The 19,493-nt window shown below is 39.4% G+C and overlaps 1 protein-coding gene across 1 annotated transcript in view; it reads right to left on the bottom strand.

The window, feature by feature from the left end:
* Positions 1–19,176, bottom strand: part of LOC148829145 (DENN domain-containing protein 2A) — a 64,468-nt gene extending 45,292 nt beyond the window's left edge. The window contains exon 1 of the mRNA XM_088924099.1: positions 19,097–19,176. The gene's annotated coding sequence lies outside the window, so the exon portion shown is untranslated. The remainder of the gene's footprint in view (positions 1–19,096) is intronic.
* Positions 19,177–19,493: the final 317 nt, after the last annotated feature.

The following is a 19,493-nucleotide window of genomic DNA, read 5'->3' on the forward strand; positions in this document are numbered from 1 at the left end:
GAAAGTCAGACTACAGATAGTTGAGCAAGAGTAACACAGACAACTGGTATTGCACAACTACTACACATTACTCTGGTTTTACTATGTAAAAGGTTACAATGGGTATAATAGAAATAAGTTATTTTTTTGTAATGGGCTGATTGCCTTTGAAGTTGGTTTAATGTCTCTTAGCATTATTAATTTATAGTATTCCAAGTGTTAATCATTTTGGTCAATGGCAAGAGAATGCTGATGTTCATACACAGCAATTTCTGTGGCAGGAACCTAGAGGATCATTATCAACGGTTGTGCACAGTATTGTCAAAACATCCCATTTCACTTTTCCTTTCAGCATTTCTTGCAAGGATGCCAGTAGAAATGAGGTGAAGCTGATATCTTCTAATCAGACGAGATCTAGTGCATGCCTTTAGTTAAATCAGCCAATTGCTTTGCCCTTTTTGAAACACCCCTTTCAAAAATGTGTATTTTCATTCCATTCTTTTGGTGTACAACCAGCTTTATTGCTTTCAACCACTCTTCATTTCTCACCATACACGTTATGTTTTTCAGCACCCAAACATCATAAATGAGTGCTGATAACACACCAAGATGAGACAGATAAGAGGGAATTACAATCTTTGTTTATGTACAGTTGACTGAAAGAAAATCAGGTGCATAAGTTATTTCACGAAGAGAAAAATGTAAACTTATTTTTAATAATACACTACACATTTGGTTATTGAATAATTATAGTTTCCCAGTTTAATAATTTCACAGGTATTCATTGCAAAATTTTGTAGCAAAATCCTTTCACTCTAATGAAGCAGCTAATGCACAGAACTGCTTATAAAAGAAAGAAAATGCTAGTGAGTACAACACAGTGTATTACATGCTCCTCCTGAGTGTTTTGATGTTGTGGCTTTCCAGCTTATAATATCTCACAGTCTCTCAGTTCTAACTACAGGCACAGTTTAGACTACTGTAGCTCATTTTCATAGCCCACTGACTGCTAACCTCCACAATTAAATCATTAACAGTTCTTAAAAAGAAAAAGGTAATATATTTTTCAACCCTTTCATAAAACACATTGCTCTTGCTGCTAACATCTGCATTGAATAAAGATGTCATCTTTCAACACCAGTCCCTAAAGAAATAACTAACAGGATGACTTCACTGTTCCTCAGAAGAGGCATACATCCTGCAAACAAGAAAGAACTGTAATTTTCACATACTTCAAAAATATACTTCAGTTATTATAAGCCCAGGAGCCACACATTATAAACCAGTACACCTCCACACACTTGTCTGTCATCCTACACAAATTTCCCTTTTGTTTATTTCTCACGATAAGGAGCACCATCTAAAGTAAGAAGGGTGATTATACCAGGAGGTTGAGATATGAGTCAGTTCAAACAGATTTTGTATGCATTATAACATAAGATGAAAGGATACAAACAAGAGGGGGATCGATCCACCTGAATCATTTGGGTGGTTTAGAAACTTAGTGAATTTAAATTTTCCATCTAGCATTTTCTTGCAGGAAACCCAGAGATTGGGACTCAATCACCTGGCTGGAAAATATGTTCCAGATACTTTGCCTTTAGAAATGTATATAAGTAGATCCAATCCCCTCTAATACTTCTTTCATTTAGACTAGTTTTAACATCTTTATCCTGTCCTTATATAACAGTCTTCTTAAGGCTAGGAATCTTTCTTCCACTCTGCTTTGAACAGCTAGAATATCCTTTTCTTTTTATGGTAACCAAAACTGAACACAATATATTTTAAATGAGTCCTATCAGTGCATTGTAAACTTTGAACATAACTTGCCTTTATTTTAATTCCACACCTTTTGTTATATACCCAAACATTATGTTGGCTTTTTCTAATGCTTCCCTTCATTGTCTTAATGAGGACATTCAAGAATCTGCATAGACACCCAGACCCTTATTATGTGTAGCTTCCTGCACTTGGAATTGCACACACACAAAAAGTGTAGAGTATGTTTCCACCTTGTCTGCCCAATCCAAAGCTTATCCAGAATCTGCAATTCCCTTATCAATTTTCTGTCTGCAGCTCCCCTTACTTTTGCATCACCTGCAAATACATCTAGGTCACCAGCTGTAGCAGAATCTAAGTCATTGATATGGATCAGAAAGAACAATGGTCTTAACGCGCATGTCGACAGTGCTCATATCTGCGCAGTTAGGGTTTATGACCTTTAAAATGACAAACTGTTTTCCTTTTGTTCACTAGTTCTCGATCCTTGTGCATACATTAATTTAGAAACATTTAGCTTTTTTTATTATTATAAGGGACCTCATCAGAAGCTTTTTTTTTTATCTGTTACAATGGACCTTTTTTCCCCACCAAAAAAGAGTCTTCTGTAAATTCTGTTTAGATTTTTTTTAGAAAGACACAAGTTATGATTAACAGGTCTACCTCACAGTGCCAGGTACCAGGGTTCAAACAAACACAGACTCCTGCAGGGGGCTTGTAAGTCCTCCCATGTTCATGTGGGTTCTCTCTTGGTGCTGTGTGTTCCTCCCACAGTCCAAAGACATACTACTGTAGGTAGGGTAATTGGCTTCTTGGAAAACCTACCCTAACTGTGAGCATGTGTGTGTCTGTGTGTGCCCTGAGATGGACTAGTGTCCCAACCAGAGGGTGTTCTGACTTGCATTTGAACCCTGAATTGGATGAAACAGTTAGGAACTGGCTGGATAGACTCTGAAGTTACGGTGGAGTGCATCATCCAAGCTATTCTCCCACCAGGGGCTGAACCACCATGCAGTGGAGATTAGGACTGAAACAAAGTTTTGTGTCACTTCACATCTATCAGACTCTTTGTGGACAGAACAAGGTGTTTTTGTTAAGCAAGATGCATCTCAAATGAAATTTAGCTGTTAGGTTTAAAGAGAAAAACAGGTTTTGTTATAGTCTTGATCCTGTAGCATTAGAGAAAGTTCTAGTTTAAACACATTCCTGTTAAGTAATGTAATTTAACAATCCTCAGTGGCATCTCTAGCGGTTTAGAAACCATACAGATTAAATGTTTGAAACTCAGGCTGTGAGGATGTCACAATGTGCTACAAACAAAGTGGACGTGGACGAAGTCTATGAATGTTTTGTAACTGTTTTGTCTTTCTATGATCCATACACTGTAAGCAAGGAAAATGTCTTAAGCAAAGACAGCCTATATACAGTACAGGTGGCCACAAGGAGTGCTGAACGGGTCATTAGTTTAAAACGCTTCATTAAATTGAGGCTTCAGGGTTTGCTTATTCAAAATAGGTATATGCTGAGCCCTGTAGTCCAGACATCATTGGTTTGAGTCTAGGCTGTATCATTAGCTGACTGCGACCAGGAATCCCCAGGCACTATATTTGTGGTTTGGGTGTGTTTAAACTGGCCTGGGCAACTTCAGCTCACTGTGTATTAGCGACTCCCGTGACCTGCAGGAACATCTGAACCTCTGGTATTAAAAATAAGGGTTATTTAAAGCTCCTTCTGCTTTAGGCTAACTGTGGGGTGTGAAGCAGATGATTCCAAAAAGTGCACATTTTGAAGAAAAACAGGCACAGTTCCCCTTTCCTTGTACGAGGAGGTGGTAAAGTCAAATTAAAATTAAATACTAAGGCACAGTATTAGGATACATTAAAATGGCAAATGCCTAATCACAAAAATAAAATCTTCTGATCACTCATATTTTACCCATTAAAATGTGTTATTATACTATGGCATTCTCAGTGATTAACATTGCTGCCTTGCAGCACTGGAGCCCTAGGTTCAATTCAGGACCTGAGGTGCTATGTGCATGGAGTTTGAATGTTATCACTGTGCTCACACAGGTGCTGTGGTTTGTTCCCACAGTCCATATTGGTAGGTTAGCTTCTGAGAAGGTTGATCCTGGTGCGAGAGTGTGTGTGTCTGTGTGTTCACCCTGGCGTCCCACCCAGGGAGTATCCTGCCTAGCACCCGCTGTTTGCCGGGATCGGCTCCGGCTCTCCCGCAAGCCGGAATTAGGAGAAGCGGTTGGAAAACGGATGGACGGACTATGCCGTTGGAAAAAGCTGCATAAAGTCTTGTAAAACACAATGAAATCATACCGCAGCTCAAAAATGAATATCTACAGCCAAGCGATATAAATCATCAATGAATTAAAAAACCACAGTGAAGAGTGCAATACTCCGCAATACTATGAGAGTCAAAAATAATTAGTTAGAGATGACTGAAGTGCTAGCCACCAACGTCGTCATGTAGTATTCTGTGTTAATGTTTAGCTCAGTGCTTTCTAATAGTTTTTGAACTGTTTGATAAAGGATTATTCATTTCTAAAGGGAAAGATTTGTCTTTTTTTTTTCTCTGATTGAAGGCAGGCAGGCCCCAGCTAGTAAGGATCATTGTGTAGGTTTTCTAAAATTACACCAAGAAAAGTTGGTGTAATTTTGAACGTTGGTCATATAGTACAGGTTTTTGTATGGTATGGATTTGAATACACATGCGGTATGTGAGCTATTGTTTCCTTAGGGAACCCTAAATATCCTGTATACTGTATATTTTAACCCGGCAGGGTTTGACAAAGAGCTGGTTTTGTTAAAAAAGGAGTGGTTAAGACATAAACAATGGAGTTTTATCTCTCCTCAGCAGAGACTGGTCTTTTCGGGCTGGGGCCCAGTTTTCCCAAACAGGTCTCATAGCTGGCTTTTGGAGCCCAGCCAAGCACTGTGTGTGCATGTAGCTCACCTCTCACTGTGGGGATCGATTCCTCCTGCGCTTGCGGGTGGTAATCACCACTTTCAGTCAGCCCTTGGGAATCACAATCACATGACATGAAAGCCTGTGGCATCTACTCTCAAACCTAGAGAACCTAGCTGGATGCTCCCATCTCCTCCTGTTCTATTCCTAGGTTGTTTCACGGCTGGTGTTACAGGATTCAGACCTTGCAAACAGGCAAAAGAGCAACTCCGACACACCTGTGAAACTAATAAGCTTCTTTGAGAGATTGAGATCATCAGAAATACTCTGGTGTTGCATAGAGAATGCTGTACAATAACTCAGCTGTAACCCTGCAACTGTTCACACTGATATCACTTGCTAAGTAATTTACATAATTTTCTTTTTTTTGTATAGAGAAATTTTAAACTATTTTCATTTTGCTAGGAGGTGCCACCTTATATACCATAACGTGTAAACTTCAGCTGACAGCCCCCTAAGATACAGATAATTCCGTATTCTCCCTGTCATCAAAGGTTTTTCACAGCGTTTTGGTGAAGAGACGCAGACAGCAGCAAACAGCTTGTACGTCACAGCACAGCGAGCTTCCGAGGCAAGACCTCCAGAACCAAAGCAAAAGACGGGGACGAAAGAAAGAAAGAAATACTGGCTCCGCTGCACGCAGAGCTAAAGGCAAGCGGGGTTTCTTCTGAGTGTGAGTGAATGCTTGTTACTGGTGAGGAAGAGGGAGGGTGGCAGCAGAAATGATCCCATCTCCCATCTGGAGCAATGGATCAGGTTTCACTTGCCTACAGTGTAGAGGAGGCTAAAGCTCTCCCCCTCCCCTCTGCTGCCCATACAGTTCTGTATTTTGCTTCTCAATCATCCCCCTACAGGACAATCTGTTACCAATTAGCAAATTGGTTGGAATGGACTGTGCCTGTATCAGCTGATTCACGTGCTCTCATCTGACTTTTTGCCTTCATGGGACTGCTTAGTTGTTCTTTTTCTTGATTAATTTTGTCAAGTACGAGCGGACAAAAACGAAAAGACGAAATTACTGAAACTTTCAAGAGAAATCATGGCGTTGGAATAGAGAGGAGCACTGACACTGTTTCGGCGAACTGGAAGCTGGGGCAGTATGGAAGACCGAAGATCTCACTACCTCTTTTTTTTGCTCGGTTTTCAGCCCCCTTCATTCAGGGTACAGTGGATCATCAATTATACGGCACCCTTGCAGGTTGCTGGATTTAACAAATGTCAGATAATCTCATCAAGAGTCTATAGTAGCTTATTTTTGCAGATTATTTTATATCATTGTTATATTAATAGTTTTTGGGTATTGTGTGTTATGAAGCATGGAGCATTTAAAAACACACAAAAAGACTACATACGCATTTAAATTACAGTGTTTCTGAAACAGTGCTGTATAGTACACATTATGTCAGCTTGTTTAACACAAACTAAAATTGAATAGTTTGGTAAAACTGAATTATAAACTTAAATTTAAATTAAGTGTTCTGTGCATGTCTGAAGGACTGATTCTGACCTTGTTTAATGAAAACATGTATCAAAATAAAAAAATGCATTTGGCTGGGATTCACAGAAGCAGGGAAATTTTCATCGTGAATTTTCATTGTTCAACCTGTTATCTGGTGTCTAAGCTTTGTTAACTAGCATAATAAAAGACAGCATGCATAAACTTGTGTTTCTCCCATGCAGTGCCCCAGTGGACAGACTGATACTGCCTTATTAGGTTTTGCAGTAAACGCCAAATTACACACTGCTTTTGCCTGCTGTGAAAACTATTCTTAACGTCCAGTGTGCTGAAGTGTCACATCATAGAATCAAATCTGTGTCTCTTTCTCTTAAACTGTATCCTTCCATCCAAAAAGAAGCATTTATCCGTCTGAGGATGCTAAGATTTGGCATTGTAAATAGCACCAATTTTCTTTCCAAGCAAGATGACGCAGAGTGTGTACTTTTTGTTTAATGTAAAGATACTCACACAAAATCATCTCAAGATGAAAAAAGGAAGAAGCCATTTCCATAAGAAAAAGGACTGTTGGCTAACAGAATATGCAATTTTTCCATTCTATGCAAGCATTGCTTTTTAAGGCCTAACTGGAAGAAAAATAATATTTAGACTGCTTGGGGTCTGGTTTGCTTCCTCTGTGATCTTCGACAAGGCCGCCCACTACACCTGAGAACAAGAGCCAGAAAGTTTGTTCAGCTGTTGTGGAGTGGTCGGCCTGTAGGAAGAGGGAAAACCGTACTCAAGAGTCACCGCTTGACTTCAGCCCACCACGGCAGCTCATCGAGCTCATTGCCTTTCATCCGCCTTCCAAAGTCAACCAGGTCTTCTCAGCCTGGTGGGTCATCTTCCAACACTGAGTGCAGCTCTTGCTCCCCCAACCACAGTACCTTGAGCCTTCACAAGCTGAATAATTCTTCCTTTATAAAAGATTCCTGCATGCTCACCCAGATATATAACAAATGGCACTGAGAGCATAAGGCGGCAACTGTATCTGTCACCCCCAAAGCCTTAGCTTTCTCATCAGCCATATAATACTAGATAAGCAGAATATGCTGAAGAATGTTTGGGCAAAACTCTAGCTCTTTTTTGCTTGTTAAAAACTATATAATCTTTATAAAAAGACATTCACTAGTATCTGAAAGATATAAATGAATATTTTGAAGGAACTGGAGATAGCTATGTCACAGGGTATACACACGAGTCTTTAACTGGGAGCTTTGATTAAGGTATACAATAATGCTAATGGGGGAATTAAGAGATAAAGCCTGTAGTCTTCTTCATTTAAATCATTTAGAAGCCTGAAACATACACATATCTCGATCATACAGCCCATGCAAAGTTCTTAATATAGCAGTGAACTCCTTTTCAGTGCCTAACCTCTGTTAAAAACATTCCATCAAACCATTCCTGCAATGTGCTTTCTTCTGCTTAAGATAGAATTTCTGCACTACTAGAGCATTATGGTCTCATTTGTAGGACCCTAGCTTGGGTGTTTTGCAGCAGGTCTATTTTTTTCTCAGCTAATTCTTTTCTGCAAAAGCACATGAATATCACAGATTCCATCGGGTTAAGCCTGGTCACTTTGATCAACATCCACCCATCCATTCTCTAACTGCTTCTTTCAATTCAGGGTTGTGGAGGAGCCGAAGTCTAACCCAGCAAGCAAGGTACACCCCAGACAGGACAAGACTCTATCGTGGGGTAGACACATTTGCACCAGGGCCAACTTCCCCAGAAGCCAGTTAACATACCTGCACATCCTTAGACAGTGGGAGGAACACACAGATGAAACCTACACAAACACATTGGGAGAACATACAAACGCCACACAGATAGCACCGCAGTTTCCTGAATTGACCTGGGGTGCCAACGTGTGGAGTTTGTTAGCATTGCCCTCATACAGTCTCACGGCGGCACCCCCGTGTTGCCCCACCCTGCTCAACATCATGATGAAAACTCATGTGAAAGATCGGCTTCAAATTTGCCGTTGGTGTATCCAGAGAAACAAGTTATTTTTTTGTGTATTATGGATCATGACTGCATAAAATATGCTTAGGCCATTTTACTTCAGATCATACAATGTCCTTTGTGAATATCCTTTGGAAGTAGCTGTTTTTACACACGTTTCCATTATAATTTGCTTTTGCAGTGTTGTGAACATTTTGCAGCATTCAAGAGTAGAAAACATTATATAGTTAAGACAACGGTAAATAACACTACCTGGAACTTGATCTGTTGCATGCCACACAATGTTTTGTGATTGCCAGATGGCACTGTACACCTTTACAGATTAGCAACTTGTATTTGTGATCATTTGATTAATACGAATAAGTACAGTATGAAATTCATATTCACTTTAATTGAATCTACAACCTACTGAGTTACCAAACCTCAGGTGCTCTGTTCTTGTCCACTCAGCCAGCAGCAATATCACCCTGCAACTCACAACTGGCAACCCACTTAGGCTCAGCAGGTGTGAGGCCTGATCAGTACCTGGATAGGAGACCTCCTGGGAAAAACTAAGGTTGCTGCTGGAAGAGGTGTTAGTGGGGCCAGGAGAGGGCGCTCACCCTGAGGTCTGTGTGGGTCCTAATGGCCCAGTATAGTGACGGGGACACTATACTGTAAAAAGGTGCCGTCCTTTGAATGAGACGTAAAACCAAGGTCCTGACTCTCTGTGGTCATTAAAGAAAAGGGCGTTTCTCGAAAAGAGTAGGGGTGTAACCCTGGCTCCCTGGCCAAATTTCCCATTGGCCCTTACCAGTCATGGCCTCCTAATAACCCCCATTTATGAACTGGCTTCATTACTCTGCTCTCCTCCCCACTAATTGCTGACGTGTGGTGAGTGTTCTGGTGAAACTTTGGCTGCCGTCGCATCATCCAGGTGGGGCTGCACACTGGTGGTGGTGGAGGGGAGTCCCCATTACCTGTAAAGTGCTTTGAGTGGCGTGTCCAGAAAAGTGCCATGTAAGTATAAGCACGTGTTTATCACATCTTCTTTTTTTCAGCCTGCAAAATGCATTCTCAGTAGGCTATAAAGCTTTAGGTTTGGACTTGGTAACCATACTGAGTGAAAATATCCTGCAACGGCCTTCATCATCAGGTAGCTCATATATTGCATAAAATCACTGCCATTTTTCCTGCCACATGTTGAATCACTCCAGAATTTGAGGACAATCGTATTTAATCTCTGCTGGCATTGGCTGATTTTGGTTATTTTCTTTGATTCAAAGAGAATTATACTCTTTATCAGGAAACTGGTCAAAGATAACATTTGAAATCACCATAACCAGAAAATGATCAGAATGACTCATCAATTCCCAAAACAGTTGTACTGTCTCACCTTTTATTGGATTTTTCAAGCTTGCTTTTCATAGGTTGAGTTCTTTAAGGGTTTATTTAAGACTTACATTTTGTTCCAATAAACTAATTCCACATGCTGCTGAATTCCTGAGTCTACAGGCTGCATATAAGCTTGGTGCCACATGAGACCAAATTGCAAACCATTTTCCAGTTTCACCTGGCTGAAAATGCATTTCATATCTCGCTACAAACAAATCAAAAAGCCAGGGCTCCCTTATTCCCTGGAGTTGAGTACAGTACTCTAGGGCTCAATAGTATAGGAATAGACACCTTTGGTGTTTGAGCCAGGAAAGAATGTGAATCCAGATCAAAGAGAGACCGCTGACATTCCTTTAGTCCATTTCATGCATGTGAAAAACCAGGGAAAAACACTGAACGCTCATATTAAAAGAGAAGATCAATCTCCCAGCATTGTGAAGACCAGTTTGGATCAGAAGCCAGGAGCAGAAATAGAATTTGCTTTTGGGTTTAAAAAGAAGCTTCAGAGGTTAAGAACAATTTGTCCGTTTCTCATTTTTTAGCACTGTTGTTTTTAGGTGTAGTCCTAGTTTCCTTTTTCTGGATGCATACAGTTCCATATATTGTCTTTGCAGAGTTGTACACTAGGCTGCAGTCCCTGGACAACATGCTAAACTATGAATTAATTTTCACTGGCACACTAAGATAAAATTCTCCCAAACCATTATTCTTCTAATCAAACTAGATTTGCGTAAAGCACAGGTACAGTGCCTGAGATGTTCAATATGTCAAAGACCAGATTTTCTTTATGTTTCTGGATTTGAGCAAACTGCATTTGTTGATCAGTGCAGTTTGTAAAAAAAATCAATGCTCTTAGTTTTAAGGTATAACTATGCATTACTGTATACGTTGGATATTTTAATCTTTGTTTGCTACAGAAAAACTTAGTGAGGATGCTGTGCACACACTCAGACCAGGAACAATTTTCCTAAAAGCCACTTAACCTATATTATTTCCCCATTTTGGCAAAGTCTTTGATAATGTCACTAAGTATGTCTTTGGATGTGGGGGGAAACCAGTTCACCCATTTGAAAGCTACATGAACATGGGGAGAACACACAAACTGCACACAGATAGCACCCCAGGTCCAGAATTGAACCCTAGGGCATCAGGCAGCAGTGATAACCACTGAACCACTGTCCTCTATCTTATCTTGAGCAAATATTTTTCCTTTTCATAAATTAAAATGTCCCCATTAATTTTAAGTGTACATTTAAAAGATAATTTCTTACGTAATGGACATAACGTACTGAAATTCAGAATAAGCTGAAGGACACAATGAAGAGAGACAAAAACAAGACCAAGAGATTTTGGAATACATTTTATGAGAATAACTTCAGTTTGAACAAAATATAGTCAAGATGATTTGAGAAACTTTCTCAAATGATGAAGTAGCACCCAGATATCATGTCATTGTGACATTCCTAATCCTAGTAAGACAGGAGAACATGGTTTTCAACAGACCAAATTTAATTTTGCTATCAAGAGTACTCATCCCATTCATCCAGGAACTACAGTGATTTTTGCCTTTTACACACAAGCCAAACAATAATAAGCAATTCTACAAACCCACTGGATTATGGTATTCTCACGAATACTTTCATGTAATGTGTGATGCGTCGTTGGGAGGGACCTTACTAATGGTTGTACAGGACAGTAGATGTAAACAGATTACTGGAGTGTTAACAGAAACTAGTAGAAGTGTAGAACAATTCTAGATGTAAACATCCAAAACTGCTGCTGTCAATCCAGTCCTAAAACAGTGCTGAGTTCAAGATCAAACATCGAAGGCCAAATTTTGTAACTTATAAGTTCAGGAAACAAGCTGTGGTTATTATTTTTGCTAATTAAAACTGTAAATAAAATCTCTCCTCCTTCTCCGGCTTTGTTTTCTTGACTTTATTGTAAAAAAGTACCTGACACCTATTTTCCATGGAGCAAGTAAAAGCTTTAAAGACCATATCTTCTTTACCATTTGTTATGTATGTGATATTTCATTCCTAAAAGGGAGCCCCTAACAGGTTAAAAGACAATGTGCTGTAGTCAGAGATCTGCACATTCCTTCATTTGTTTCAGTTTTTAACCAGTATAACAGCTCCCTTAGTTGTTTCTCTGTTCCAAAATATTGGTTCCAAACTGTTATTCTGCCAAGATTAGATTTCTTCAATAGCAGTAGTAAGACAGCACATGAGAGTTACTTAAAGTACCAGATGCAACATATACATCTCAGTGAATGTAGCAGGTTTATGTGTGTTTGAATGAATGGGGGGAAAAAACAACTGGTTTCTAAGAAAATGTATTATTAAATAATACTCTGGAGATCATAACAATGCCATGCCTAATCAAAAGGTTTCTAAGAGTCACTTCCAAAAGAGTTTGGAAACAAAACCCTAGAAACAGGAGTTTTTTATCCCAAAGTTCTTAATACCACCAATTTCAAGCCTTTAAAAGTATGAGTTTTCAAAAGTACACATATTTTAAACCACTTCATTTCTGTAGGCCAGTTTTAGAACATTTTTACTTCATGTTACCTTAGTCCACGGACTAAGCCCTCAAGTACAGTATATTGAATAAGACTGGTAAGTAATTAGAAGTCATTGTGTGCATATAAAAAAATGTACGTTTCAGTGATAAAACAACTGAATTGTGTAAACTAGATTCTTATCATTTTTCTCACCTGAAGTTGAATTGTTAAAAGTAGGACAATTCACTTTCCTGTGAAGCTCGTCAGTTCCTCACTGTAATGAATGTTTAGTGCTGCTCTTCCCTGTGGTATCTCTGTTATTCCGGGGATCTGTATTGTACTTCCCATCACTGTTCTAAGCCCCCAATTTGCATTTATGTGGAGAACAGATTTTTCTAATTCCCTGCTATTCCCAATAGGGTTGTACAAGGCAAAAGCTTGGGAAAGCGATCTTCTGGACACAATAATCCAGTGTACTTTATTTGACGTGAGCTACAGATGGGAGGTTTTTTTTTCTGGGAAAAAAAACTTTTAACGATAAACCATTTGTGAGTAAAGGAGGAGACAGCCCTATGGACAAACCAGCTCCAAGATCTAGTTAATTCACTGCAAGAAGAACATTACACAGGAACAAATGTAGTTATCAGCTCCAGAGTTTGTTTTTCAGATCAGCATTTTTATTATAGTGTGAAATGCTGTGACTCTTCTTTTTTACAGTCATTACAATGAAAACATAAAGTTGATTTTATGAGAAACACTGTCCCATTTTCCTCTCCATTCTCAAACTCTTTAGGCAATTTGTTGTGTATTTAAACCTTTATTAAATCTTTATTTAACCATATAAGTCAATAACTTCCCACTTGCAACCAAGAGAGTACCTATTTCATTAAAAAGGGGGCATATATGAGTATAGTCATGTAATACAATTTGTTCTAGACTTTCAGATCTGCTGAAAAAATCCAGCATTTTATGATCTATTTGTGTCTCTAGTGTGGTTCACATTTACAGGACTTTAAAAAACATGCCATCAAACCACCACTGCAAAGATCACAAATACTACACACTCATGAGTCACCATTAATAACTCAAAACATTTTCCATTTTAAAAAGGTAGCCAAAGCTAGGAAAACTGGAGCCACAGGGATAAGACATCCCACTCTCTTCATCTTTTTTTCCCAAACTAAAAAATTCCTTCCAAACTGAAGCACACACATAACTTAATAATTATCAGTTATAATACATTTTGCCACACACTTGTAAGGCAAGTGTTTAAAAATTTATTTATTTAAAAATAAAATGCTTACATACAACACCTTGCAAAATTATTCACCGCCTTCCAATAAGGTCTGATTTTGTTGGAATTCAAATGCTGCACATACTTTGCTAAAGTGAATACTTTTAATCAAAACTTGGATGCTCAAACTAAACTGGTTTAAAATGTGAGAGGTTAGCAAAAAAACACAAAAAATAAAAAATATGTTGAGTGCACAAATATTGAACCTCCTGAGTTAATACTTTGTGGTATTTACAGGTATTTACTTTGACAGTAATTACAGGAGTGAATCTTTTTGGATAGGTCTCAACCATATACACCATTTAAGTTTAATTAAATTTAGTCAGGACACAGGGTTGACACCCCTCTTATTTCCAGAAAATTCCTGGGAATTTTAATGACCACAGAGGACTTCAGTTTTACATCTCATCCGAAGGAGAGCACCACTTCCATCACCTCATCCAGCAGCAACCTTAGTTTTCCCAGGAGGTCTCCCATCCGGGTACTGGCCAGGCTCACACCTGCTGAGCTTCAGTGGTTTGCCAGTTGTGAGTTGCAGGGCGATATAGCTGCGAGCTATATACTGCAGCTTGTTGGTTGGGGATTGTTAACGTACAGCTCAAGGACACTTTGGTCCAGTGTAACTTTTGGGTTACTAGCCTGCTGAAAGGTGAGTTTTCATCCAAGTTTCAGGTCTTTAGCACCAACTGAAGCTGGTTTTCTTTTAAAATTTGCCTGTACTTTTTTCTACCCATTTAGCCCTCTGACCTCACAAGCTTCCCAGTCCCTGCAGATGAGAAGCAGGCCTATGTCATAATGCTGCCACCAGAATGCTTGACATCAGGGAAGGAGTTAGCTGGTTGATGCTTTGTGTTGGGTTTTTGTGCCAGACATTTGCCACATAGTTCCATTTTTATCAGATCTTGCACCACAACCTTACACCACGTGTTCATTAACATACCCTGTGACATGGGTTAGCCGCTCTGCCAAATCCTTCTGTATGGCACTATATATATTTTGAGTCGTTTAACAGTTTTTCTTTAATTTAATTTAATTTAATTGCCTTTTTTTAAATGAAACAATTGATGCCAAAGGTATTTTGGAGGCAAAAAGGCTTTCTCAAAGAGTCTTCTACTGGTACTCAAGCGACTAACATACGGGATGACTGGGAACTAATTCTGCCATCTCCTCCTAAGTTCAGCCCTGCTCACAGTAACAGCTTGCAAGCAAGAGCCCTCCGAGAAAGGTCGAGGAGGGGAGGTGGGGGAGGACAGCTAAGGACAGAGAGCTGACAATAACTGCATCTGGCCATCTCCTGACGCAAACAATGCAAGGGGACTCCAGGAATTCCTGGGAGCCGAAACTCTCAGGCCCACCATGGGACCATTCAACTAGCCTCACCATAGAAACATCTGGGCCTCCTTGACAAACTGGTCTCCCCCGGCAACAGGCACTCCTTGACGGCCTCCTGCAGAGCCTGGTCTTGATGCCAGTTGTCAGGCCAGTGTGCAAATGTGAATCAACACTCGCTTAACCCTTTGATGCCTTGCATCCTACAGCATGTATCGCAGTGAAGTATAGCTAGCCCAAATCTTCCATTTTCAGAATTCTTTGGCAGCATTTCTCCTTACTTTACGCCTGTAGACGGCTTCACAAAACATTGTTTTTTCTTCCTTCTTACCTTCCCAGGGAGGGGTTCACCTCTGCTCTTTCTTTGCAGACTGCACGCTAATGCAGCTGCCCACCCTAACATATTCCTAAGCCTTTGAACCAAAGGCAAATTTGAAATGTTAGCAAGAAGACACATGGTTACACCCAGAGGTAACTAGGGTAAAAAAAAAAAACTAGACATGAGAGGTAATGATGGGTTTCTCTTACTTTACAGTAAACAACAGTCTTCGATTCCCACGTGCATTATTGAGAAATGTTTAGACCTCACCTGTCATCTCTCGCGCACTGTCGTGAACTTTTTACCTCCGAGCAATACTGCACACCTCTATTGTATACGATTACTGCCTGGATGATCATCGTTATTACTCTGCTCGGTTATTCAAACATGTGCCTGCCTCTCCGTTTTTCATTTCTTACCAATTGTATTATTATTTTTTTTACCCTATTTGTAGGAGTTGTTTTTTCATATTTTTGTATGTTGGAAGCCACCTTAGATAAAGGTGTCGACTAAGAAAATAAATGATTGTATTAGGCTGGGTGTACTACATGTGGTATGCTAGAAGAGAGGGGGACAGACTCACTCCTGGCTTTCCAGTGAACTGAAAACAGCCACAAAAGTCCTAGCTAATTCAGGAGATAAATCTAACACAATCTAAACAAACCCTGGTTTCTAGCTATACCTCAAAGGATATCATCATGTTTCCTTGCTATTGCCGATTTGTTTGATGACATGAAAGCAGAAACAGATTAGTACAGGTTCAAATTACATTTCAGATTTCAATAACATGAAAAGCTACAAATGAGGAAAGGTTATTTCCGCCATTTTGCTGGTTTTTGTTACAAGCAGCTCTTTGAAACACGGTTCTCACTCGGGCTTTAAAGTTTGTTCCTTTCTTCAAACCTGCAGTGATCTCTCACAGTAATCACACCTCTTTCTTTTGGTGGAGGCCTGTTGATTCGCAGTTTGAACAAAAGCCTTCAAACATACTGTCTCTGTGCAGCTAACCTCTGATGAGTATGTAAACAACACAGCCCATTAATGAAGCCAGTTAATCAATGATAACACTCAACATATGTGTCGGTTACACACAAATACAGTCAATAGGCAGCCAAAATGACAGGGTTTTTGTCTCAGTGGCCATGACTCGAGGGACTTAGCATCTGTAAATATTCTGTAAAGGCCAGTCTGATGAGCCTTGACTGACATGAGCTAATTCCAGCCAAACCACACTCCCTCAGTGGTGTGGTAAAATGGTTACAAATATGTGTACTGTGAACAGACGTGGTTAGAACAGAGCGAGTGACAAGTACAGTTATGGCAGAGGGAATGGAAGAAGGTTTCAGCTGACTCATGAACTGTTTTCTGTTCCAGACAGATAAAGACCGTTAAGGAGCAAAAAATGACTCTTCTCATGATTTAGCTCAGGCTTCTGCACCGAGCTTGTCTCACAACCAAAGAAACATTTTTTCCTCCCTTTTCTTTTTTTCCTTAACAAGACATTGGAATTCCTGCGGGATGGCTCCGACGGAGAGGCAAGGTTCACTTAATTTAAATCAGCAGGAGACCAAGTTACATCTTCCACTGTACCGAAATCTCAGAGACTGAAATTGCCTTAAAAAAAAAACTCAGCTGGAAGGTCTGAATTAAACCAGAGAAAATATTATATCGCTACCAGGGACTTGGTTTCTCAAGACCGAGAAAGGATTAGATGTATTTTTTTAAAGGCAATTCACTTTCTTAAAGAATTCTTTTTCCCCCCCAAGAAGCAGTTGGTAAACACAGGCCACTTGATGGAAGAGGATTCACACAGTTTAGTCTTTGTCTTCCTTCCCCTCCTATCATCAGTTAATTCAATTTGCCCTTTCACAATCTTTCCATAGTGTCTCACCAGTTACAGGAATAACCAAAGCTGCAATTGGAGATGGTCTCTGCTTGTCATTACAACAACAAAAGCACCTATTTTGGCATAATTTTTAAAGATGAAATCCGTTAAATTAAGGAAAGGAAAAAGTGGCCTGTTTTTAAGAAATTGCGTCAAGATTTGACTAAAGAAACATGCATTTTAAAATCAGTTTTAGTTGACTAACTTCTTTTGGCCAAACTAAGGCCACTTAAACATATAACTAACAAAGGAAGAAGTAAAGGTTTATTCCATGCTGAAAAGAGACGAAAAGAAACACAACATTTCGGCTGTGGAGCCTTCTTCGAGTGTGTGAAGACCCCGAAGAAGGCTCCACTACCAAAACGTTGCGTTTCTTTTCTTCTCTTTTCAGCATGGAATAAACCATTACTCCTTCCTTTGCAGCCTCCGCATGCTGACGCAGCTACCTGTTTGATATAATTAACAAGTCAGTGTATCTGGAAATGAATTTTTTTAATCTATATTACCAAGTATGAGCTCAACACACACAATGTCAAACGTACCTTAAACAATTATATAGACAATCTTTTCATGAAGTATTATTTAATGCAAATCACATCCTTAAGACAAACTTATTTTCTACAAAACCTACACAAAACCATGTTTCATTAGGGTCTGTATTTTCAAAACTTGAGCACTTCTTAGCTTAGTCCAATGTAAAACAACACTTGTACAGACTGCAGAATTTAATTTTCTTAATTTAAATGATTAAATCTTTTATCAAATATAGTACAAATCTTTTTTTGTTCCCTGAGTGAGCCTCCCATTCTTAATTGCTTGATTTTACTGTTAACAACAGTCTTCAGTAAAAATGTACATTGGTGCATCATTTAAAGAGGTTTTTCGATGTTTACTTCACTCAGTTTAAAGCACAATCTAAAGTGATTTGTAAGCGTTACAGGAATTAATCAATTCCTGCTAGGTGATGTTCATGATTAATAATAATAACACGTTTAACTTATATAGTACATTTCATTATAGTGAATCGACATGTACTATCTATGAAAGAAAAAGTTAAAAAAAACAGAAGCCAAGGAACTTAACAATAATTAAGAAGGAATAAGACAGGAAATTACGTTTATATTACTGGAAGCTGATAGGCTTAACAGATGACGTGGGCCTTTTTTCTGACAAAAAATGAATGGCACTTCTTTTTAAAGGTTATAAAAACCAAATAGAAAAAGTTGTCTATTTCAACTGCTTACTTAGCATGCTGGTAGAACTTCTGTTGTGCCTCATTATCTTCAATGCTTAGTTTGCTTCCTATTGTAAAACGTTTACTGTCACACTAAAGTGCGTTTTGATTTATGTGCTATTCTCGGTTTTTGATATTGGTGGGAAACCCATATGGAAGCACTGTCACACCAGTTTTATTGCTCCAAACAAATTAAGGTTAGAAACAAAAGCAAGTGTGAAAATAATTTAGCTTTTTCGGGTCACAGTGACCACTTGCACAGAACCAGGTAAGACGAGACAGAGATTTCCCAGCCCATACCACATATCATCCTCTCAAAGTCTGTCCTGGTCCAGGGAACATCAAATTATTTCATCAGACAACGAGAGAAAAGGTTGACACAAAAATATCCCTGATCCAAGTCCTCCGTGCCTGCTTGAGAGCTGGATTTGGCTCTCGTCATGGATTTGGAAATTCATCAGGATTCTCCACCTTGTCAAGTATAAACTCTCACCTTGGCATAACCAGGGGAAATAGCTGGTCGCTTTAAAAAAAAATAAACTACTCAAGAAAAAGTTTACAAGTTTGTGGGTTTTAAATACCTCATTGTCTAATTACAACAGATGGCTTTAAATTTATCAAGCTTGCTAGGAAAACTGAATGTCCGCACAGTGCATATACAACAGGCAAAACAGAGACAGTTTAAGAAAGCATGTTTTGACGTAAAGGAAAAGTTATGAGAGCAACTGACATTCATTGGTTATGTTGGCTTATGAGAGTTTTTTGGGTTCTAAACATTCCAATAGGTGTCATAAACACACCGCATTTAGCCACCAAATGACAGACCAGAAGGAGCCCACTTGAGCCTTATTCAAACACACTTAGGTCTAGAGATTGAAGAGGTGACTTTTGAAGGAAAAAATAAGTCCACAGAAACAAAGCAAAGGAGGGAGTTTCTCCTCCACCCCAGTTCCCCTACCTTTCTCAGCTCAATGGACCCTGCAGCAGCACAGTTGCAGTAGGCTCTCATTTTCTGAAACCTGACACTGGATAAGGCAGCATCTGCTCGCATGATTTCCTTTTCAAGCAGCTTTTTTCTCCCCCCCCCCCCCCCACAAAAAAAAGAAAAACGTATTTTTCTTCTTCACTCTCCTTCCACTGACTTGAAGATCTTCCAGTTCATCCCTCACAGAAGCACAGACCTCAACTTCTGAACAAATCCAAGGCAGATTCCAACAATGCAGACTCTTCCCACTTTGTTTCCTGCCTCAGGCTTCAGCTAGTTTTCAGTTCTCTTTTCCTCCTTCTCTTTTTTCTCTCTCTCTCCCCTACTCTGACTATGTGGCTATCTTTCCTTGCTATGACGTCGCTTCTCT

This window comes from Atractosteus spatula, chromosome 8 (genome assembly GCF_055471065.1).
Source record: "Atractosteus spatula isolate fAtrSpa1 chromosome 8, fAtrSpa1.hap1, whole genome shotgun sequence".
In the NCBI taxonomy this organism is placed as follows: domain Eukaryota; kingdom Metazoa; phylum Chordata; class Actinopteri; order Semionotiformes; family Lepisosteidae; genus Atractosteus; species Atractosteus spatula.